We start from the raw sequence: 25,065 nt of genomic DNA, 5'->3' as shown, positions 1-25,065 counted from the left end.
CTATTGTATTTTAATTCTGAATTTTATTGTTAGAATTTTTATGCTGTGAGCCACCCTGAGCCCGCTTCAGTGGGGTAGGGCGGGATATAAAATAAAATAAAATAAAATAAAATAAATAAGCAAATAAATGTTGTTTTTTAAGAACTCTTGGGTGTCTAGCCCTGGTAATTGCTAGTTTTATTTTTTTTTTAATTAGTCCTCAATACGTCCTAACCCTCAACCAGCCAGAGAAGCAGGGGGCCTTTGGATGACAAAGGAATAAAGGGATTGCTAAGGGAAGATGGGGAGATGGTAGAGAAGCTCAATGACTTTTTTTTTTGCTTCTGTCATCACTGTGGAAAGTGTGGTGTATGAACCCATGCCAGAACCCTGTTTTCAGGAAAGGAGTCTGAAGGACAATCAAATTGAGGTGACCAGACCTACTGGAGAAATTAAAAACCAATAAGTCTCCAGGTCCTAATGGCATACAGTGAACAAGCATATATAGAAAATGATGATGCCTGTAGAAATTATATACTTGGACTTTCAAAAGACTTTTGACAAGGCAACTCACCAAAGATTCCTAAGTAAACTTAGCAGTCATGGGATAAGAGGATGGGTTCTCTTATGGGTTTAAAAATTAGTTAAATTATATGAAGCAAAGAGTAGGAATAAATTTACAATTCTCAAAAGGGAGGGAAGCAGTAGGGTCCCAGTAGGATTGGTACTGGGACCAGTACTATTTAATTTTTTCACCAATGATCTAGAACTAGGGGTGAGTAGTGTAGTGGCCAGTCTGCAGATGACACAAGATTATTCAGGATGTTGAAAACCAAGGCTGACTGTGAAGAGCTCCAAGAGGATCTAAACCAGGAGTGTCAAACATGTGGCCCACAGGATGCATCTGTCCCACACAGAACACAAATGCAGTTCTCAAGCAACTCCCTTCTTTTGTTTCCTTTTCCAAGGCTGCCACTGCAGCCATGCCATCGCTTGCTTTTTCCCAGCTCGCTTGGTGGCTCTTTGCTTCCTGCTGTTTGCCTCCCCCCCCCTCACACACACCTCTGTGGCTGCTTCCTGCTTTGTACAGGAGAGATATAAAGAAAAGCTTCACTCCCTCCCCCCCTCTCTCTCACACACAGCATCTGCTTCCTTCACCAGCACTGCTCCTCCTCATTTGGGGAGGAAGAGAAGGGGAGGAAAGAGAGAGAGAATAAACAGATTTAGAGTCCTATGATGGCAGTTTCAAGACCCAACAATGTTTTATTCTAGGTAGAAGCTTTTGTGTGCAAGCACATTTCTTCTTTGGAGGGTGGTTGGATGGGTACGTGGATTCTTCTGACAAACATGATGTATATTGAAGAAATTATTTTGACTTATTCTGGAAAAGTTTTTTTTTAAGATTGAATTTCTCTGTTCCTATCTGTTTTTATTTTCTTTCAAAAAGATCCTGATTAGGAATGATAACACTTGGGTTGGTCTTTATATAATGGACAGTGGAGTGATTTCAGACACCAAATGATAAGAGCACACATTGGTAAGGAGACAGGAAAACTAGTTCTCAATTCAGTCCTGGAGGATGCAATGTCTTGAACTTCATTATCAATTGCAATTCAGCAGTCTGACTTTCTAGTCTTCCTTTCAAATTCCTTTGGAAGAGCACTGCTCCTCTTAGGTAAACATCTGAATGTTGTGGTATCTGTCAGTCTTATGTTATGTCCACTTATTCTTTGCATCTTCCTGGACTTAATCCTCCTGAATGGAACTGAAACCTAGATTTCCTGTCTTATTATCAGTGCTGGTATCTCCATGCCTACTACCCCTCTGCATATAACACCTAATCCAATCAAGCCTGCTATTGTCATTAGCCTGCTGTTGCCTGACATCTGTAATCACCTTTATAAAGTTTATATCTCTGGTACCTTGTGTTACAGTTTATGGCATGCATGGCTCAGTCCAATGAAGTGACATTTATGTCAGATCTGGCCCTCATGAGTTTGACACTTCTGTCCTAAGTGATTTAAATTTAAAATCTGCAGCTACACAACTGCATGAAATATACAGTTTTACTCTGTTTCCTTGTCTCTCTCTACATAAGAACATAAGAGAAGCCATGTTAGATCAGGCCAATGGCCCACTCAGTCCAACATTCTGTGTCACACAGCGGCCAAATATATATATATATATATATATATATACACACACACACACTGTGGCTAATAGCCACTGATGGACCTCTGCTCTGTCTTCCATCTACGTTGTAACAGCATTAACTTCTAGATTTTACACTCATCACAATTATTGACCTTTTTACTTCTTATCCTTCTATAGAGTTCTGGTGGGAGATTCCTACTTTATGTATTGCCAAGTGACACATTTTATCTGGAAATGAAAACCCTGCAAGAGAAATCCAGGCTCACACTTAAACTCAGATTGTGGAAATCTAGATCCTATCGACTGTAGTCAAAGCCAGTCCTACACCCAGGATTTCTGATGTTGGGGACATGAATAATAGTAGGGGGCACTTAGCACCCCTCCCCCCCTCCGTGAGAGGCCAGCGGCTACTTCTGCTGCCCCTTTTGCAAATTTTAAACTGCCCTCCCTCCCCAGCCACCTCTGCTTACTACTCCTCCTGAGGAGTCATAGGGCAAAAACTGAGAGTGGGTGCCGCCCCCTTCCTCCCAGGACCCCTGAGTAGGGGCACCCTACAGGAAGTCGGGGGCAGGCCCTTCCACCCTCGTGGCTATGGGTCTGGTCAAAGCTAAAAAAGACAGCAATCAACACTGTAGATTCACAGTCATTTAACACTAATACTCTTCTATAACTATGCCTGGTTAGACAGGGTATATTCATTTTGGATGCACTTTGGATTCATTTGGGCACTTTAGATACTAAACACAGATGAAGTTCAAGTGCTTTTGGAAAAGGTAGTTTTTTTAAAAAAATCTATTAATTCCATTCCATGATTTCAAATGGGAAGTGTAATGTATTTTGCCAGTATATTTCAACCATTGGAATCAGGTGATATGAACATCTTAAAGAGTTTGTAAGTTTATTTTTCTTATTGATATTCAGTGGGAATAGTATGTTTCTCAAAATGCCTGTAATGAACAGATAGTTCTATGAGATACTGGTTTTGCATTAATATTTTGATTTGTTTCTTTGTATTTTCTGCACATCATCAATATATCAAATTCTCAATATGGCCAAATCTGTGAATACTTAAATCCAGAGACTGTAGCCCTCAGGATACGACAGATCTTTCTACATACCTGAAAAATGCCAAAGGTTGCAAAAAACCCTGGAAAACTCACCCAAATAATAAAAGATGCACCTGTATCTTTAAGAAATAAATGCTTTTAGTGGGTGTTGCTAGGCAACCACTACTGTAATGCCAGACTTCAAGCCTTGGTTTAGGTCTGGTAAAGGCAGGAGGAGCGACAGGGCCCTTTCCAGGGCTATATTAACATGATCTAGTGGTTAAGAGTTTCAGAGCAGAATCTGGAAGACTCAGGTTCAAACCACCACTCTGCCATGAACACTCACTAGGTGACCTGGGCCAGTTAAAGATTCTCAGTCTAACTTACCTCCCAGGGTTGTTGTAAGGATAAAATGTAGGAAAGAATGTAAAAGTTGCTTTAGATTGCTGTTGTGGAAAAGGCAGGGTATAAAGTAAATAAATAATAAACCTAACTGAAAATAAGGGGCAATTAAAAAATAGGTTGCTTGGTGGGTGGATGTGAAGGAGAAAAGGAAGCAGGGAAATGTTGCCAGGAAGAGGGAAAAAGGAAACTGTGCAGGGAGGGAAATACAGGTGCCCCCTGCAGGCACTTGCAGGTTCTCCACTGCACATCTGTGCCTGGCTCAGTCACTTGCACTGAGCAACTGAAAAGTCTGTTCAACTGAAACATATTTGGTTGTTTATGACTTTTAATGTGAACACTTAATTATAATACTTATAAATATTTTGTGCATCTACTAAAGTAGAGTTTTCATTGGATTACATATGTTTCTGGAATAGATTTAAGTGTTTTTCAACTATAACCTATTTCATGCACACACAAGATAGCCTTTATTGGCATATATAAGAATATAAAATAGCGGGTCGGCCAGGTTACATAATAAAAGAATACATAATCCATACAAAATAAAATTAGGATTACAAAATAAAAACAAAGTGGCAACATAGTAAAACCTGATACATAGTACTACTTATCAGGATGAGTAAACGTAACTCTATAAAAAAACCTTTGCTACTAATTCTGTTATTTCTGGATCAGAATTATCAAGCAAGAAAAGCACCTTAAAATCACCAGAGGTCTCTAAAATTTGTGCTAATATGGGGTATAAAAGATCCCAGTGGGACGCCAAATAGAGAGGACATTGGAGAAGAACATGAGCAACTGTCTCAACACAATCCATTTTATAGGCACAGCACCTACTAAGGAGTCTCTTGGAATCTGCCAAATAAAATAGCTGACGAAAGGACATTGAATCTGGCCAAGGAAAAGGCTCTGTGCAAACTGGGAGCTGGAATGTTGGTAGAGGTACACAGCTAGAATATTTGCATTTGGAACAATCCCTAAGTTTAGGGGAGAACAGGTTCTGTTGGCAAGACTATAAAGAGTTTGTAGCAGGCTTCCCAAACCTCCCGCTCTGGCGGGAGACCCCTGGGTTCGCAGCCTCATCTCCCGCTCTTCAAAAATTGGGAAGCGGGGGGTGGGGGGTGGAGGGGAGGGAGAACATACCTGTAGGCTTCATGTTATTATAGAGCTCCTGAGCCGTTTGTAAAATGTATGCCCCTTTAAGGCTGGGCAGGAAGCAGGAAGGGCTTGGGAGAACGGCCCCTCCCTTTCTTTTGCTTTCGTTTTCAAAGCAAGAGTTCTCCGGAAGATCTGGTAAGTATTTGTGTGTGAGAGAGAGGGAGGGGGCAGGGGATTCCCTGGTTTGGAGGCCCTCCCCCCTTTAGAAGGCGTGGGGGAGGGAGGGAAATGTCTACTGGGCACTTTATTATTCCCTATGGAGAACGATTCCCATAGGGAATAATAGGGAATTCATCCGTGGGTATTGGGGGCTCTGGGGGGGTCTGTTTTTTGAGGTAGAGGCACCAAATTTTAGTATAGCATCTAGTGCCTCTCCCCAAAATACCCCCCAAGTTTCAAAACATTTGGACCAGAGGGTCCAATTCTATGAGCCCCAAAAGATGGTGCCCCTATCCTTCATTATTTCCTATGGAAGAAAGGCATTTTAAAAGGTGTGCTGTCCCTTTAAATGTGATGGCCAGAACTCCCTTGGAGTTCAATTATGCTTGTCACATCCTTGTTCTTGGCTCCACCCCTAATGTCTCCTGGCTCCATCCCCAATGTCTTCTGGCTCCGCCCCCAAAGTCCCCAGATTTTTCTCTAATTGGACTTGGCAACCCTAGTTTGTAGCTCTGAGCTCAGTAGACTAGATTTTATTTCTAAAAAAGCCTCAGACTCAGAAAACAAGGATAAGGATTCTAAAGATAGATTCAGGGAACTTATTTTAGCTTCAATGTAAGATAACCAGCTAGAATTATCAGATTCAGAAAGTAGCTGGTACAGAAAACTAAGTGGATCAGAGCTGTAGTGGAGTCATAACTAGAATTTAATAGTGTGAACCCATGCCTTAGTAGCCAACAAATTCTGACTGCACTCCAAACATAAAACGGCATAAGGAACACACATAGCTACCCCCATGATCTTTTGCAAAAAAGTAGAGTGGACATGTTCAACTAAAATGTCAACTGCATCAATCCAGAGATCGTGCTTGACAGAGTTTTGATACGCGTAGGGAAGTGCCTCTGTTGAGTAGGTAGTAAAGTGCAACTCCAGAACACTGTGGTAAAGAAAACAAAACTCCAAGACAGCCGAGTAATCAGTTGTATTGGGTTAACACGTAAGAAGCAGTCTCAGGCAAGTCAATGGGTCATACACATTAAAGTCAGTCAGTCCAATATACAGTACCAATTCTTAGTCCAAGTAGAGAAGTCAGAAATCCAGTCCATACATCAAATTCAGTAGCTAAGCAATCCTTCAGAGTTTCAGTATGCAAGCAAGATGTTCCTCCTTCACACACAACGTCTGCTCCTTCTCTCTCTCCATCAGCATCATCAACCACACCCACACAGGGCTAGGCTTTTTACTAATATAGTACAGCCCACCAATCATAACACTGATTGTTTTCATTAGCTGCACCTGAGATTCTCGGGACTCCTGTATAGCTTAGTTACATAACAAATGATTCAGCAGTTTTTAGTTGTCTTAAAGCAACTTAACACTGACATCCTCCCCTTATGGAACTAAACAGTCTATACAGTCACATTAATATTCATAGTTAATATACAGTAGCATTGCCAGCCTTTTCATCTTTACTTTAAACCTAGTTTCAGACAGTTCTCCTTGTGTTTAACAGGTGTCTGAGACTTTGTAAAGATATCAGCAATATTTTCAGCTGTAGCGCAGTACTCAAGATTGATTAGCTTGTCTTCTAAGCATTGTTTTACGTTGTGAAACCTTACATCTGTGTGTTTTGATCTAGATTTTACTCCTAGACTGTTTGCTAACTTGATAGCCGCTTGATTGTCCTCGTACACAGTTATAGGTTCTACATAAAATAAACCAATGTCAGATAATAGCTGCTTGTACCAAATAAGTTCGCTACACACTGTGCTAAGTGCTGAGTACTCTGCCTCGCATGATGAGAGGGCTACATGTCGTTGTTTCAAGGATTTCCATCCTATTAGTGCACCACCAAAGAAAATTGCCAATCCGGTAGTGGACTGTCGGGTGTTTTGGTCACTGGCAAAACTTGCATCTGCATATGCATATATTCTTAGGTCTTTAGTTGGTATAATAAACAAACTGTATTCTATAGTATGTTTTAAGTACCTAAGGATGTGTTTCGCCGCAATCCAATGGCTCTGTCTTGGTTGCTTCACCGCCCTGGCCAATTGGTTGGTTGCCATTGCGATATCAGGCCTTGACCAGTTTGCTATATATAAAAGACTGCCAATCAAGGACTGATAAATACTTTGGTCAAACAATGGACTCTCATTGTCATCTATGTCAAAATTCTGTAGCATAGGGCATTTAACTTCCTTGCTTTGGTCCATTTTGTAACTTTTCAATAACTGAGTTATTTTACCCTTTTGTGAGACTCGGTACCCTCCATTTACACATTCTATGTCTAAGCCAACATATTGTCTGATGTTGCCCAGATCTCTCACTGTAAACTGGTTCTTTAGAGTTTCAACAATGGTATTTAGCATTTTTGCATTTCTACAAATTATAGCTAAGTCGTCTACAAAGACAAGTATTAAGCACTGCTGCTCCCCTTTTCCCTTGACAAATATACATTGGTCAGCTATACCTTGTTTGAAACCAAGCTTTTTCAAACATTCAGTTAAATATTGATTCCACTGATGCCCAGATTGTTTTAACCCGTACAAAGATTTTTTAAGTTTCCAACATAAGTTAACATTGCCATTTTCACCAGACACACCTGGTGGCAATTTCATATAAATTGTATGTTCTAGAGGTGCATGCAAGTAAGCGGTTGTGACATCAAGGTGTTTAATTACACAATTGTGTTTTGCTGCATAAGATAATGCGCAATAGATTGATGTGGCCTTGAGTGTTGGTGAAAAAGTTTCGTCATAGTCTAGTGCTGACTGTAAGTACCCTTGTGCCACAAGTCTAGCCTTGTATTGCACCTGCCCATCTGATCCAGATTTTAACTTAAAAACCCATCTACACCCAATGAGTTTTTGGTTGGGTGGTATTACAGACTCTTCATACACTTGCAGACTTTTCAACGACTCAAGTTCCGCAGTCATGGCATCTGACCATCCAGTCTGCTCATCTTGCGTTAGATGCTTGATGCTCTCAGAGCTGGAAGGTTCAGCAAGAACGATGCACGCTTGTCCCGGACTGTAGCGATCTGGAGGACGTGTTTCTCTCGTAGATCGTTGTAGAACCGGTGTTGTTGCCTCATCTGGCGCTTTATGCTGGACATCTGGCTGCTGCTGCTGCTGCTGTGACACTCCCGCTCCCGAAGATGGAGGTGTTACAGGTTCTGGCTTGATGTCTCTGCTGTTGGGTGAAGGACTCCGCCTCTCGCCTCTAGGTGGTGGCGGCGTACCAGTTTTCTCCGCTGCAGGCAGGAATACTGTAGAGGACGTTCTCTCCCAACCCACAGAGGTTTCCAGAAAATTTGCAGAGCATGAAGCTGTTATCCTCTTTTCACCTGCTTGGGAAAATCTGTAAGCCTTGTGATTATTCGCATAACCAAGAAATAACAACTTAACAGCCTTGTTGTGCCCCTTTCTCTGGAGCTGCTTTGGGATATTTACATAAGCTGGTATCCCAAATATCTTTATATGGTTAATTGTAACCTTTCTGCCATACCGTATCTCAGCTGGTATTTTGCCAGTAGCAGAAGACCAAGAGTAGTTTAGAACATGGGAAGCACACATTATACTTTCCCCCCAATAACACATTGGTAGGTTGCTGTCTCTCAACATAGATAAGCACATATTATAAAGGGTTTGATTTCTCCTTTCACAAAATGAATTATGTTGTGGTCGGTACGGTGCCGTCCGTTGATGACTGATTCCATATCTCCTGCATAGGGAAAACATTTTGTCATTGCAAAATTCTGTACCATTATCAGTAATGATAGTGCGTGGAACCTTATCTGTTTTCCTCTTGATGAAACGAAGCCAATTGCTGAAAGTTTGATATGTCTCAGCCTTTGATCTAAGTAAAAAACAAAAACCATAGCGAGAATGATGATCCTCTATATGCAAACAGAATTTAGCTCCGCCCAAACTTCTGGTTGGAAAGGGTCCAATCAGATCTAGGAAAACGAGGTCCAGTATTGCATCAGACTTGAATTTTGTTGGAGATACAGTTGGTGCTGCTTTAGATTTTGTTGCCTTGCAGATTTCACAGTCAACAAAACAACTGCAGGCCTTGGGGGTAATTTCAGCTGCTTGTAAAGTTCTTTTAACAGCATGGAAATTTATGTGCCCCAACCGTCTGTGCCACATGTGAATGCACTCCTCGTGAGGAGGCTTATTCATACTCACATGGTGGATCATATCTTCACTCTCCAAGAAATATAAATTGTCTTTCCTTTTGGCCACAACAGAAATGTCATCTGCATTAATCAGGCAGCTGTCAGCTGTAAAAGAGACTTTAAAATTTTGCTCAGTCAAAGTAGATACAGATATCATATTATACTTTAAACTTGGCACATGAAGCATTTGAAGTGTTCTTTTAAGGCTAGGAATTTTAACAAGACCATTTCCTGCTACCCGGGCACAAAGCCCATCTGCTAATTTGACACACTGACCTTTAACTGGTGTGTAGGTGTCAAAGAGATTTTTGTTCTTAATGATGTTCACAGTCGCATCACTGTCGATTAAGAACTGGTTGCTGTAGGAAGAATTGTTAACAACAAGGTTCACGTGCTTTCCTCCCTTGGGAGTTACTGTTGACTGTTTCTCTTTGAAGCGTTTACATTGATGCTTGAGGTGTTTTGAGCTGTTACACAAAAAACATCTCCTGAGAAAATTTTATCATTTGCTGCATGATCATCTGCCCCTTTAAATTCCTCCCGTCCGGGAGACTTGACTGCATGAGCTGGAGATGGCTGAAACATAGCTGCATTCCTCCTCCTCATGTCCTCATTCATTAAACGGTGGGTGATGTTAGACACTGTTATCTCAGTTCTTGGTAATATATCCAAGTTGGCTACAAACTGATTGTAACTAGCGTCCAGGGAGCAAAGGATTATGTAAGCTTGCTGTTGCTCAGAAAAAATCACCTCTTTTTCTTGCAGCAGCTGCAAATTCCTTTTCATGAATTCTAGGTGGCTATTCATGTCCCCACCAGTCTCATATTTTGCTGTAAGGAGTTTCTTCATTAGGTATATATGGGACCCCACACTGTCACTAACATAAAGAGACTTTAGGGCATCCCAACTTGCTTTTGCACTGTTTAAGGATTTTATGTGGATAAGCTGGTTGTCTTCCAAAGTGAGACCAATTAAAGCACAAGCCTTATCCTCGTTGCTTTTGTGTTTAGCAATTTCGGCTGCATCATTAGCAGCGTCTAAACGGGCTACATCGGGTGGATTCGTCACGTACTCCCACAAGCCTTGGTATTTTAGAAGCATAGTGACCTTCTCGGACCAGGTGCTGTAATTATCTCCGTTCAGTCTCTTAACAAGAAAACCGGAGACTTGGATACAGGACTCCATTGTGCCTATGTGCAGAAAAAAAACTGCCACGCCCAACAAACGGCTGTTACTCACGAGTAGACCACAGGACTGTTGGCACTTATGTTGCTCTTACTCTCCAGGAGACTGGGCCCATAACCGATGACAGAGTTTTGATACGCGTAGGGAAGTGCCTCTGTTGAGTAGGTAGTAAAGTGCAACTCCAGAACACTGTGGTAAAGAAAACAAAACTCCAAGACAGCCGAGTAATCAGTTGTATTGGGTTAACACGTAAGAAGCAGTCTCAGGCAAGTCAATGGGTCATACACATTAAAGTCAGTCAGTCCAATATACAGTACCAATTCTTAGTCCAAGTAGAGAAGTCAGAAATCCAGTCCATACATCAAATTCAGTAGCTAAGCAATCCTTCAGAGTTTCAGTATGCAAGCAAGATGTTCCTCCTTCACACACAACGTCTGCTCCTTCTCTCTCTCCATCAGCATCATCAACCACACCCACACAGGGCTAGGCTTTTTACTAATATAGTACAGCCCACCAATCATAACACTGATTGTTTTCATTAGCTGCACCTGAGATTCTCGGGACTCCTGTATAGCTTAGTTACATAACAAATGATTCAGCAGTTTTTAGTTGTCTTAAAGCAACTTAACACTGACAGTGCTCAATAATTGTGCTCAAGTTTTAGCATTAAAGGCCTAAGTGCTGCTGGCACATAATGCTAACCTCTGTCAGAGAAATAAAAGTGAGATATTACTGCAGCACTAACGTTAGCTGCATTAATAGTAGCTAAATTTAATATAACCTATTAAACTGCTAAAACATTTATAGTGGAAGCAGTGGCACTGTGTCCTCATTCTTATTTGTTTAAATGATTATGAAACACAACATTTTCATTAGACATTTTCTTAATATTTCCTACGGCTGGAAAAAGGAGCCTTGTCCTATGATTCAAAAATGAAAGCCATTTATCAAGACCAAAACAATAGACGATATTACTGAGTTAGTGGGGGGGGGGGGTTTGTGGACTATCAGAGCTACGTACATGGTTTGAGCTATGTCTGTAAAACAACTATCAATCTCCTCAAGCGGGCAAACCCAATAGAACTTTGGACTCTTATTTCATGGATTTTTCTTAAGATTGTTTCTAGATACTTCCAGAGTACAGCTGTATATGTAAAATTACACTAAAATTTTACAATAATAGTATACTATTGCAGGATGAAATTTGGATCCCTGTAGGCAGCCGTGTGTCACTATTATATGTAAAGAGACAGCTTACAGCATATGCTGCAGAACAGAAAGTAGATTTAGAGGCTTAGATGATCTACATGACAGCAGGTGGCTGGCTGCCAGAGGAATTGCATCAGCCAGCAGAGTCAGCATGACACAGCAAGTTGCTGATTGGCTGTCCAATGTATAAATGTGCAGAGTAACTATAGTGTGTGTGGGTTAATGGAGTTGGAGTGCAGCGGAGCATATTGTCAGTCAGGAGAGTAAGTGGTGTTGTAAATAAATGTATATAGTGGTTTTACAGCTACTGTGTACAGCCTTCATTCTTGCGCCGCTAAGAATCACCCTCTCGGTCTCTAAGCGCATCGACACCATGTTGGTCTGAAGCAATAGAACAAAGCAGTAGACAAGTGCACCTTTAAGACCAACTAAGTTTTATTCAGAAGAGAGCCAGTTTGGTGTAGTGGTTAAGTGTGCAGACTCTTATCTGGGAGAACCGGGTTTGATTCCCCACTCCTCTACTTTCACCTGCTAGCATGGTCTTGGGTCAGCCATAGCTCTGGCAGAGGTTGTCCTTGAAAGGGCAGCTGCTGTGGAGCCCTCTCCAGCCCTGCCCACCTCACAGGGTGTCTGTTGTGGGGGAGGACGGTAAACGAGATTGTGAAACTCTTCGGAGTGGAGGGCGGGATATAAATCCAATATCATCATCTTCTTCTTCTTCTTCTTCTTCTTCTTCTTCTTCTTCTTCTTCTTCAGAATGTAAGCTTTCGTACGCTCTTAAGCAGACTTCATCAGACATATGGGAATGGACGCAGCAATTCTTAATATAAGTTTGCAGTGTGGAATCATGGGAATGTTTTTAGCAGATAAAAAGAACCACAATAGGATCTGTGTTTGTTAGTGTAGGACAAAACGGCTAAAAACACTAGGTGATAAAAAGCAGACTGCTGTTGTAGGAGTGCCATAAATCTAGTAACATTCTGGCTTTGTTAGTTTAAATAGAGAGCATGTTTACTCAAGAGATTATAACATCCATTAATTTGCCATAGGATGGGTTGGTATATGCAATAAGACAAACAGCCAATATCCCCCTAGGATGAAATTTGTAATCCTTTTTATAGTGTAAAAAATAAACATCAAGTAAATTCTTGTTTTGTGTGTGATATTTTACCATTTGCAACAGTGATACTACAATTAGGTCTTCACTGGTCAAAATTAAACTGCCATAATTGTTTACTTTAAGGGAAGCCTATTGGATGCTTTGATATATATGGTCAGCAGTGCACCTGTACTTAAGAATTTGATTAAAGGTTTTAATCAGTACTAGGATTATTCTATACCCCCAAAGAAAAATGTTGCAATATAATCTGCAAATACAAGGAAGAAGCAGACTATTTTGGAGGAATTATTAATGTAGTAAAAGGAAACTGCTGAGCACACACATACCCCATCATGAAGAACAAGAACGTTTTTAAATTGGCCATCTGACAAGTGCTACAATTGAAATCACTTTGTCTGCATTCTGAATGTCAGCTCATCAGATAGAACACTGTATTGTGTGATTGTTAAAGATTCTGTATGTAGTGAGAAACTTATTTTTAGCCACATTAAGTTAAATTGGAACACCTGAAACAAACTGCCAGCTGTCTTCTTCCCACATTGTCAGATGCTGTGTGGACAGGGGGAAGATGCACAACTACACAATATTAATCAATATGTGAATCTGGTTCATAACACTATACCTCCTCTGGAAGAATACTGACAAGCAATCTAAGATGTGGGGCACAAAATCCTTTTTTTCCACTAGGGATTATTTTCAGGGGAGTAGATCCCTGTCCTCTGAGCCCTTCCCCCTTCCCACATGAATCAAGTCTCACCTGATCTGCAGCCCCAGAACGCTGGATAAGGAACATACAGCACTAAACATTCTTTCATCCAGATATTTACTTCAGCCTGCTTAACACTGGTAGCTGATCAAGAAAGACAGTGGTTTAACTCCCCCCCCCCCCAAGTCACTTCAAGTACTGAACTTATGTGACAGTGTACAGGAGCTGCTTATGTCAGATCTGGCTTTGAATAAAAAAATCTGCTGGCTTTGAGTGAAGCCCTAGTAAACACAGACATTCACCAAAACACTTAAAACAAGCTTATCCAACGTTTTGTATAAATTGCTGTTTTCTCTGGAGCAGAGTCAAAGCCTGAAACTATATTTACACAAAGATCCCAACTGGTCAGTGGAATTTTCCACAACATTTTCTGATATTTAAAAGGCCACAGCCTCTGCACTTTCAGACACAAGTGCATCCCACTCCCTACTACAGTAGATACTGAAAAGTCTATTTTTGGCTTATTGCACAGTAAATTGCATGAGTTAGGGAAGAAAAGATGTTTGGAAAATAAAAAAACCCTCCTAAAATTTAGTTCTAAGCCTTAAGCAAAAAAGTTTAAGTGGATAAGATTAATCTTGAACGTATGAACATAAAGAATTTCCCTTTTTTCCAAGCAAGAAATATCCCCATCAGTTCAAAAATGGACACAAAAATGTGTGGAGATTTAGCAATGGATCCAAAGCAAACTGAGCCAGTTTGGAAACCCGGAATACAAAAGCGGTGCCATTTTGTTATATAAGGAGCTTGATTTCTTTTTTGTTACTGTTGCTCTTGTAGTATACAGCATCCCATCTTCAGCCTTTTCTTAAATTTTCTACATTTATAGCTTACTTTTCTCCACAGAGGGGGCCAAGGCACCTTATATGATTCTCCTTTAGAGTTGCCAGTTCCAGGTTGGGAAATTCCTGAAGATTTTGGGAGTGGAGTCTGGGAAGCATGGGTTTGGGAAGGGGAGGGACTTTAGACTTGGAGAGCAATATAATGTCATAGAATCCTCCTTCCAAAGCAGTCATTTTCACCAAAGGAACTGATCTGTCACCTGGAGATCATTTGCAGCCCCACAAGCTCTCCAGCCATCACTTGGTGTTTGAGAGCAAAAAATTACATGGAACAGTAAACCATAAACTCGTAACAAATGTCTTTGTACTGCCTAATAATGTGCAAATATAATTTGTATTATTATTTTACCGTATCATCAGTGGTCCACTGTTAAAGACCAAATGTGGACCACTAAAGACTGTAAGTAACAATTCCATGTATACATATAAAACAGCACCATGCAGCAGAACAAAATTATATCTGATTGAAGATTCTAAACTGTCGGAGTCTCTTCCCTTGAAAATTCAACAGTAATACTCAGATATGAAATCTCAAAGTCTGTAAGTTGTGAGAGCCAACTCCCATAAACAGTTCCACAATTATTCTCAAATACATAGTAACAAATCTCAAGGTTCCTAAGTTGTATGAAACTTTCCATGAAAGGTCCAGCAACGTAGCTCAAATGCACAACAGCTGTATAATGCTTACTGATACTTGCTCACAAAGGCAGGAGATGTTTCAGTAGCTGGCAGTACTGTAGTGTGGTTCTTCTTCCTTATGTCAAGTAGTTGCCAAATGTATCAAAGTCTCCCAGTTGTTTTGTGTATCCAACTTCATCAACTGTCCTGTGTATCTTTCTGCTTGATCTTAAATGGAACCCAATGAGAACAAACTTCTTTGTTCATAAATGATTTAGAGTTGGGAGTGAGCACTGAAGTGGCCAAGTTTGCGGATGACACTAAATTGTTCAGGGTGGTGAGAACCAGAGAGGATTGTGAGGAACTCCAAAGGGATCTGTTGAGGCTGGGTGAGTGGGCGTCAACGTGGCAGATGCAGTTCAATGTGGCCAAGTGCAAAGTAATGCACATTGGGGCCAAGAATCCCAGCTACAAATACAAGTTGATGGGGTGTGAACTGGCAGAGACTGACCAAGAGAGAGATCTTGGGGTCGTGGTAGATAACTCACTGAAAATGTCAAGACAGTGTGCGTTTGCAATAAAAAAGGCCAACGCCATGCTGGGAATTATTAGGAAGGGAATTGAAAACAAATCAGCCAGTATCATAATGCCCCTGTATAAATCGATGGTGCGGTCTCATTTGGAGTACTGTGTGCAGTTCTGGTCGCCGCACCTCAAAAGGGATATTATAGCATTGGAGAAAGTCCAGAGAAGGGCAACTAGAATGATTGAAGGGCTGGAGCACTTTCCCTATGAAGAAAGGTTGAAACGCTTGGGACCCTTTAGCTTGGAGAAACGTCAACTGCGGGGTGACATGATAGAGGTTTACAAGATAATGCATGGGATGGAGAAAGTAGAGAAAGAAGTACTTTTCTCCCTTTCTCACAATACAAGAACTCGTGGGCATTTGATGAAATTGCTGAGCAGACAGGTTAAAACGGATAAAAGGAAGTATTTCTTCACCCAAAGGGTGATTAACATGTGGAATTCACTGCCACAGGAGGTGGTGGCAGCCACAAGTATAGCCACCTTCAAGAGGGGTTTAGATAAAAATATGGAGCACAGGTCCATCAGTGGCTATTAGCCACAGTGTGTGTGTATATATAAAATTTTTTGCCACTGTGTGACACAGAGTGTTGGACTGGATGGGCCGTTGGCCTGATCCAACATGGCTTCTCTTATGTTCTTATATTCTTATGCAGACTCAGCCTGCAATTACCTTAGCATTTCCCATCTCAGAAGGGAATGCTCAGAGGGGAACCTTTGAGATGGGAAATGCTAAGGTTATTGCAGGCTGAGTTGAACTTTTCAAGGGAAGAAACTCCCACAGTTTAGAATCTTCAACTGAGATGTAATTTTATACTGCTGCATAGCACTACTGTATAGGTACATGTGGAATTGTTACATAATGTTCCTTTAATGTTCCACATATGGTCTTTAACCACAGACCACTTATGATACTATAAAATAACAATACAAATTGTGTTTGCATTTTATCAGGCAGTACAAGGATGTTTGTTATGAGTTTATTGTTGATAGTCTACTGTGGAGTATAATTTTTTGTTCTGTTCCTTTAACACTGAATATCCACAATTGTTATCACTTGGTGGCTGGCAACCCTACATCCTCTTTTTTTTATCTTCACCACAACTCTATGAGGTAGAGTACACCAAAAGTATGTGTCTGGCCCTATATTACCTTTTGAGCTTCCGTGGCAAACTAGTGATATGAAGCTGGGTCTTCCAAATATTAGCATGAAGCTCTAATCACTACACCATACTGGCTTTCATAGGCCCTGTTCACACAGCGTGTTGAGTCCATGTTAAACTGACCCGGTTCTGTTCCAAATATCTTTGTTCCGGATATTATCAATCAGACCGCCATACTGCAATTCAAATCACTCCATGGTGAAACCATCTTCTGCTGTCCACATGACAGCACCATGCAGTTTTCTCTCCACTTTTATGTGCGTCATGTGCATGTGCGCAGTATGCACATATGCGCACATGCACATATCGCTAAGTAGTAAAAAAGAAATTGCCGACCATAAACCGGATGTCTGAGGCTCCTTTTCCTCTGGGATAGCCTTCAGATATCTGGAAGTTGGTTGAGAACTATCCAAATGGGGAAACTACAAGGTGAAACCGGAGAACTCAAAAAACACCACAAAGGAGCAGGTAACAAAATACTCCGGTTCCGAGAAGGATGGCGGGGGGCTACTATGAGTTAATACCGGGAGGCAGATGTTGCTGTCTGATCAGCCACTTTTAATCCGGTATGAAACAGCAGTGACAACCCCATAGTCTGAACACCCCCATAGAGTGGCTGCTGTTGAACTGTAGGAAACAGTCAGACCTAGGTGAGTCATGTAAGACAGGTAGTGGCAGATAGCTCAGGGCCTGCTGCCAGGTCTAGCCAAGTGAGTCTTCCCTCAAAGGCTAAAACAGCCCTAGAAAGGGCCCTACCTTTTACTGACAAAAACAGAATCCAGAATGCTGTGGTTGCCTAGTAACAGCCACGGAGGGCTTCTATCTCTCAAAACTACAGGAAATGCTTTTTTTTTTATCATTTTGGGTTTTTTAAACCACTCAATGTTTTTGGTTTTTTAAGTTTTCACATTTTTCTACAAACCTGGGGCATAGAAAGATCTGTCTTGCCCATTTACAGTTCCAATCACCACTTTTAAGTATCCTCATATTTAGCTGACTTGGCTATTAGTATATTAGTTAATTTTTAAAAAGAATGTCAATTTTGTTCACCTTTACAGCCAAACAGACCCCTAAAGCAGCCTGTAAAAACAAAACCTTAAATAATTTCACTTAAAATGAATATCAAAGTTCAATACTTAAAATATACAATATACTTTCACAGAATCAGGATTCCTCCACAACAGCCCTCCTAATGGACAAATGTCTCTGCAGTTTCTTTAAAAAAAAAATCCCAAAGGACCTGGTGAGCCTTTCTAGGGAAAAAATTTCACAGCAAATGTTCTGACCACTAACTGCACCCCCCTGCCCATTCCATCACCTCCCCTTTTTTACATCAGAAAGACCAGGCAGCTCTAGCAAAATCTTCCATGATCACCTTAGAGATTGAAGGAGACATAGAATAGGATGGTTCTTCTATACCAGTGTTTCTCATTTGCAGGGTTGTGACCCGGTACCGGGCCACGGAAGCCTCATTACCGGGTCACAAGAAAAGCCAAAGCTAGCCTCGCCCCCAGCAAAGCTAGCCTCGCCCCATCTCTGTGTTGTTTAGAGAGGAGCTGGGCTGCCTCGCCTTCCTTCTGCCCCGCTCCCAGTGTTTGAGAGAAAAGCTAGCATCCACTGGCACTTTAGACCCATGAAGTGTTCTCCAAGGTATGAGCTTTCATGTGCCTTGCAGTATGTTCTTTTGGAGAGATTTCCCCGGGAGGCCTGGGCGGCAAAGAAGGCCGTGTGTGTTTTTTTCAGCTGGGGGGGTGGGTGAGGAGTGGGCATTCCAGTAGCTATTTTTTTTTAAGCAAATGACCCTTGGGCAGAATTTTTGCTGACTGGGGTCATCTGATGGTGAGGAAGGCTCTTTCTTTCTTTCTTTCTTTCTTTCTTTCTTTCTTTCTTTCTTTCTTTCTTTCTTTCTTTCTTTCTTTCTTTCTTTCTTTCTTTCTTTCTTTCTTTCTTTCCTTCCTTCCTTCCTTCCTTCCTTCCTTCCTGGATGAAACTTTTCTGTTCATCATACCATTGTTGCAGACATAGGAGCTCTGCCAATGAAAAGCTGGCACCCCCAATTGTAGCCAGGTGGCTTTTTATGAGATTTCTGTGTGAGTGAGTGAGAGTAAGAGGTGTGGGGCAGAAAAAGATAATTGGAGATTACTGCGGTATATCTCAATAGCACTGGAAGAGATGGTACTATGGACTTGGCACCATTTTACTGGTCTTGCTTTTAACAGCTGTCTGACACCAACATTAAACTCCTCCTGCAGATATTAAAAAGGATGAAAGTAGTTCACTGGCTAAGTATCTGCACAACAGGTTGCTTTTAAAGGCATGGGAAACACAGCCAATAAAAAGCTGCAAGTCCTTCATAAATATCATTTTTGGGATAACTGCAGAAAAGCTTGTATGAACTTCATATGACTTGAAATTAATTCATTAATTGCAGTACAATTCTCTGCTACCTTTCACAGCAATTTGGTGTTTCAACCAAAGAAACGTATGAAAAATAGCTGTCAAAAGATTTTCTTGAAACCAAGCAAGCTTGGTTGTAGCTTGAAGCAAGATTCCAGTAGTAGCAGCTGAAGGAAGGGCCTACTAAATGTGTCAGCATATTTTGAGATAGAGCAGCTGCCAGGGCCCAGTGTGGGTGGTACATAGTGCTGGCATTCCTGATGGCAATGGCAACAGCATTCCCAACTGCATACAATGGCCAGTGTTGTGGAGGAAGGGATGTGTAGGTGGTGCAGGCAATTGAACATGTGCATTAGGAGTGCTTGCAAGCTGGAGAAGAATACACAAACAGATAGGTGCATGCAGGTGTGGGGGTGAAAAGAGAGGACCGCCCACTTTCCACTCCCATTTTGACTCAGCATGAGTTTCAGAGAGATTTTTCTGAAAATGAATTTACTTCCGAATAAGAGGCAGGTTTGGGGGAGTGCCCTGGAAGTGACATCACAGGAAAAGGTGCAATTTTGGTTCAATGTGCCCCGGAGGTGACATCACTTGGTCCTTGACACCACAGGAAATGTCTCCCGGCTCCACCCCCAAAGTCTCCTGGCTCCACTCCCAAATTTTAGTGGGCCACAAAGGAGAAGTGTAAAAAATAACTGGGCCACAGGAAAGAAAAGTTTGGGAAACCCTGTTCTATACCATTTCTTAATAACTGAAATACAGTGGATGCCATCCCTACATGGGCTTGTTATTCAGGATATGAGGAGAGGGTAATGAAAGTCAGCTTAAGTTCATAGTTTTCAGTATACTGAGTCATACTATTAGTCAGTCAAGTCAGTAAGTAGGTCCCTGCTGTTCAGGGCAGAATACGACAAGAAGCAAGTGTAAAATCTGGAGAACCACCATAATGGGATCTCTTTATCAGAAGGGCAGGTTGCCATTATCTTTAGCAGCAGCTGCCTTCAAGAATCTTCAAAGGCATCTTTACAGAGCACATGCATAGGTGGCTTTACTTTTCTTCAAGCTATTTGAAACAACAGTTCACAAAGGGATCTGCTTAAAGCACCTTTCACTACCAGGAAGAAATAAAAACCAGTCATGTCGCATAACATTTGGATAAAGATCACAACTTCACAAAAAAAAAAAAACCCTCTTTACCATTTACAACCAACTTGTTACCACAAATTTTACTGGCAGCAGGCCAGTTCTTTCCTCAAACAAAAACAACAGTATCCTTCCAGCAGGAGAACTGACAAGCAGAGACTGCCAAAAGGAGGAGGATGACAATCCAAGAAAAAGATCAGGCTTTGCACAAGACTTTGGGAACCATGAGGATTTATACTGAAAAAAATCATTGAAATTAATGCAACAAAATATAAGATAACAGGGGTAGGGACTCTTAAAGACTCTGCAGTGTAACAAGACAGTCCTGAAGTCTCACGTGGTGGATTTAAAAATTTGCCTGGCAGCCTTAACCTTTATGAAGTATTGCCTAGCTTTTCAACTTCAAGAGAATGCTTTTGAGAAGCTGCCAGCACCCTTGAATCCCACTTAACATGAAAGCAGAAGGGATCCAGTGTTTTGTAAAGTCTTGAGGTACAAAGTGTACTAGCAACATTTGACTTCTTCTATAGTAAATTTCTGATGACTCTGGCATCAGTATGCTTTTCTAAAACCTTCTGCCTCATGTACAAACCAAGAAAAAACACACACACTCAAATTACACACATAATGGAAAGCTGTTAATATGCTTTCCAACACTCCCATAAATACAGAGTCTCAGGGGGCTCTTTCTAAAATATCCAAATACACAGAAAATGCAATGCTTATGATGTTTTTAATTATATAGCAGATGGGACAGTAGTCTAAAGGAAGGAGTATAACAAAATCCAACAGAGTAACTAGTACACCTACTGAACATTCGAACTGACCTAGAAGAATACAGGTAGCCAGGACAGTTGCCACAGAACCACAGCAAAATATTTTGCATCCTTATATTCATCACAAGGTAAGTAGTGTTTTGGGTCTCCTGCCATGTGCAATCCATGTAATATGCACTGCAGGGTGTCAAATGTGCAGCCCGGGGACCAAATCAGGCCGCTGGAGGGCTCCTATCATGCCTGTGAGCAGTCTGCTTCTTTCTTCCTCTCTCTTGCTTCCTTCTGCTTGCTTTTCCAGGCTTGGTCAATCGCACAGGAACTACAGAGCAAAGCCTCTATCTTCTCCATTGGTTGAGGCTCCTCCCTTGGGGAGGAAGGCGGGGAGGGAGAACTTGCTTTGCCAGGCTCTCTCAATTGCACAGCAGAGCTACTGAGCCAAGCCTCTCTTCCTTCTATTGGCTGAGGTTCCTTCCCCTCCTTATCCCCTAGGGAGGGAGAGAAAGAGCCAGAGCTTCCTTTGCCCAGTTCCCTCAATCATACAGGAGAGAAGCAAAGCACCTTTAAGGTCAATAAAGTTTTATTCAAGATCTGACTCTTTTGCCTTGCTACAGAGAGAGGGAATGTGTGTTTTGTTGGCCTGTTATGCCAGGGCTCTCCTGGGTGCAACTGGGTTTGCCTCTCCCCTTTTCACTGTATTCATGCCTTTGTGATCCAGTTTTTTGCAATAGGAAAGCAATGTGAACTATTAGGTGAGGAATAGCAACAAGCCAGAGAGGTGGATTAGGCTGAGAGTGTGTGTCCAGACCAAGTTCACCCCACCCAGCACATTTACTGGGGATATTAGCCTAGGCTTCCCACAGAAATAGGCTGATACTGGCCACTGTACATTGCTATCTCTCTATTCTTACAATGCCTCGTAAGAGCTGTAGTTATTTCTGTAGGGAAGACTATAGTTTTGTAAACAAACACATAGCCCTCAGTCTTTGTCATAGTGCCTTCACATGTTCTTCACCAGCACATGAAGAAGTTTATGTACAAAAGCTTGCAATGTGCCCAGCCATTTCATGTTTTCCTCTGAATCTTAGGCTCAAAGCATTAACCATGAGACTTCTGTAATGAATGTCAATAAATCAAAAGTAGGTTTGCAACTTACAGATACACACCTGAACAGCATAGTCAAGACTGCTACAGCACAGACATTCTCTCCAGATTTTGATGCAATAATTCAGAGCAAGTGGTGCCAGTTATCAGAGACTATTAAATAAACAAAAAAATTTGCAAGAGTGCTAATCTTTTAAGCATGTTTTATTTAAGTTTTAAAATACCTTTAATTGTGTTTGTCTGGGTCCTTTTTAGAGTTTATATCTCTACTACCTGGCATTACATTTTATGATACACATGGCCCAGCCCAACAAGGTCTCATATATGTCAGATCTGGCCCTCATAACAGATGAGTTCGACACCCCTGCACTATAGTAATTTATCCTTAGTAAAGAGAGTGAGAGTCATAGAAACACAGAGTTGGAAGGGACCTCCAGGGTCATCTAATCCAATATCCTGCACAATACAGGGTGTTCACAAATACTCCCCCCCCCCCAAACACAAAGTGATCCATGCCCAAAGGATGGCACCCCCCCCCAAAAAAAAACAAAAACCCTCCAGGATCCCTAGTCAAACTGGCCTAGAGAAAAAATTGCTTCCTGGCCCCAAAGTGGCAATCAGCATTTCCCTGGACATATAAGAAAGGACCAGGAGAACAAAGCACTAACGCAACCCTTTCTGCTCTCTGTCTCATAATCTGCCTAAATCTGCACAGAATCAGCATCACTGTCAGATGCCCATCTAACCTCTGCTTAAAAATCTCCAAAGGATGAGAGTCTACCACCTTCCGAGGAAGCCTGTTCTACTGAGGAACCGTTCTGTCAGGGACTTCTTCCTAGTGTTTAGCTGAAAACTCTTTTGATTTAATTTCAACCCATTAGTTCTGGTCCAACCTTCTGGAGTAACAGAAAACAGCTCTGCACCATCCTTTGTATGATGGCTCTTCAAGTACTTGAAGATGGTTATCAGCCCTCAGCTCTAAGAAGGGTCAGGTCCTCTGCAATAATTGCAGTTGATAAAGGTGTTCAACCAAACAACAGCTGGTCCATGAGGCTGCTAAGGTTCTAAACCTGTTCCAGTTGGCTGAAAATTTCTCCCCCTCCTTCAAGAGTACTACGATTATTCAATAGAATCACCTTGCCTTAAATATATATATATATTCCTGCCTTTGTTCATTTGACCCAATTCATTTACAGAAAGTTTCTAAACTTTGGATTTATTTGTCATTTAGGCCAAGACAGATGCTTCTGGATATAGAGACTGATATTGCACTCACCCTTATGCTGTTCTCAAGTCCGTCTTCTCAGCGTGGTGTCCTCCCGATTTTCCACTATTTGTGCCAGGGCTGCAGCAAACATTGCAGTTTTCATGCAGCAAACAGAAACCATTGAAATCCAGTTTCCATTTGCTGTGCGAAAATTGTGATGTTTGCGGCAGCCCCAACGCAAATAGTGGGAAATCGGCAGGACGTTGTGCTGAGAAGATGGATGTGAGAGCAGTGTAAGGTGAGTGTGAAATCGGCCATAAAGAAATCTAGAGCTGGATGCTATTAGCATACTAGCAAAACCCAATTTTGCCAAAATTAGTCTGCCCACAGAGGCACTATGGTTTAACTGAATTATAGTTACTTCCTCTACTTTTCCAGCTGTACAAAGTTGCAAAGACATATCATCTTAAGAGGATACAATGTCCCTAGGGACTAGGAGCTTTAGAAATAAGATACTGAAGCCTCATGGTTAAGAAGCCGAACAGACTAAAGTGTTTAATGTCACAAAATGCATCCCGCTGAATTGGGCGGAAAGGCAGCAAAGCAATGTTTTAAATAAAACAAATATACAAAGAAGGCAGCTCCCTTCCCTTCCATTAGCTCTGTTCAGAGTCAAATGGCCGCTGTCCTTCAAACTGCAGCACAAAACCTGTGGATCCTTCTATGCAGCTACTGAGGGCAGGCAACATTACTGATGGCTAGGATCATGAACTGGATCCACCTTAATAAAAGCATCACAGAAAAAAATGCTGTACAAATGTTGGTGTGTAGGCGCTATTCCTAATGTGCAAATGTAGACACTATTCCTAATAGAAATAGATACAATAAAATCTGTTAAATCGATGTATTTCATAGATTGTTGGAAACCAGCCCAGGCACCCCAAGGGAATGCAGGCTAAATAAAAATACTGGAACTGAATCTAGTTGGTCTGGAAAACTATTAGCAAAGAGATGCAAATAAAGACCAATGAACTATTGTATTCTAGACTGAGCACTAGAGTACATTACATTTTGGTTTTACTTATACCATTCTGTAACAATTGATGTAATTTTTTCCCCAGAATTTCTATCACACCTCTCATTCATTTGATTAATTTTTTAGTTCTGTCTATGAGAAAGCTGCATAATAAATCAATTAGACATTCTGACATCAGTATGTGCCAGAATTGCCTTCTGTTGGCTGTTGAACTGTTTCAAAGGAAGTGCTTCTATGTCTCCTCCAAGAAATACTATCATTATCGGAACATCAGGGAAAGAAAATGTGAACCCATAAATCAAAAACAACAGTGCTCAAAGCAGTTTCCACAGTGACCCGGGTTAATACACTGAGTTGAACCACTGCACACAAGTGCATGTCATTTTTTCACTTAGTAAGATTCTATTTCTTGCCTGTAATGGATTTCTAGTAAATACTTATAAATTATGCAAACTGGATAATTTCCTTTTCCAGTAGCTTAGACAGTATTTTCTTGGGACATAAAATGCATACAGTGTATTTGGTGATCAACAGAAAAGCTTGATTTCAAGAGACAATGTGGTATAGTGATCAGAGTGAGGGACAAATATATGGGAGATCCAGCAGGGCCGGATCTATATGTTTTTTTAGGGGGGGGGGGCAAAATAAAAAAATGGCGCCCCCTTATGGGCCATTCTATGTTATGATCCCATAGAATACAATGGACTCCATACCCAATTTGGCGCCTCCCTTCTGTCAGCGGCTGGGGCAAGCACCCCCCTATGCCCCCCCCCCCCCGATCCAGCCCTGAGATCCAGTTATAAACCTCTGCTCTTCCATGGAAGAGTTTGTTGTGA

The 25,065-nt window shown here is 41.4% G+C and overlaps 1 protein-coding gene across 1 annotated transcript in view; it reads right to left on the bottom strand.

Annotated features, from left to right (window-relative positions):
- Positions 1–25,065, bottom strand: part of UST (uronyl 2-sulfotransferase) — a 238,827-nt gene that overhangs the window by 68,840 nt on the left and 144,922 nt on the right. The gene's annotated exons all lie outside the window — the stretch shown is intronic.

This window comes from Heteronotia binoei, chromosome 1 (assembly GCF_032191835.1).
Source record: "Heteronotia binoei isolate CCM8104 ecotype False Entrance Well chromosome 1, APGP_CSIRO_Hbin_v1, whole genome shotgun sequence".
NCBI classification, from domain to species: Eukaryota; Metazoa; Chordata; class Lepidosauria; order Squamata; family Gekkonidae; genus Heteronotia; species Heteronotia binoei.
Note: the sequence above shows the minus strand (reverse complement) of the source record. Positions and strands in the feature narration are given on the sequence as shown.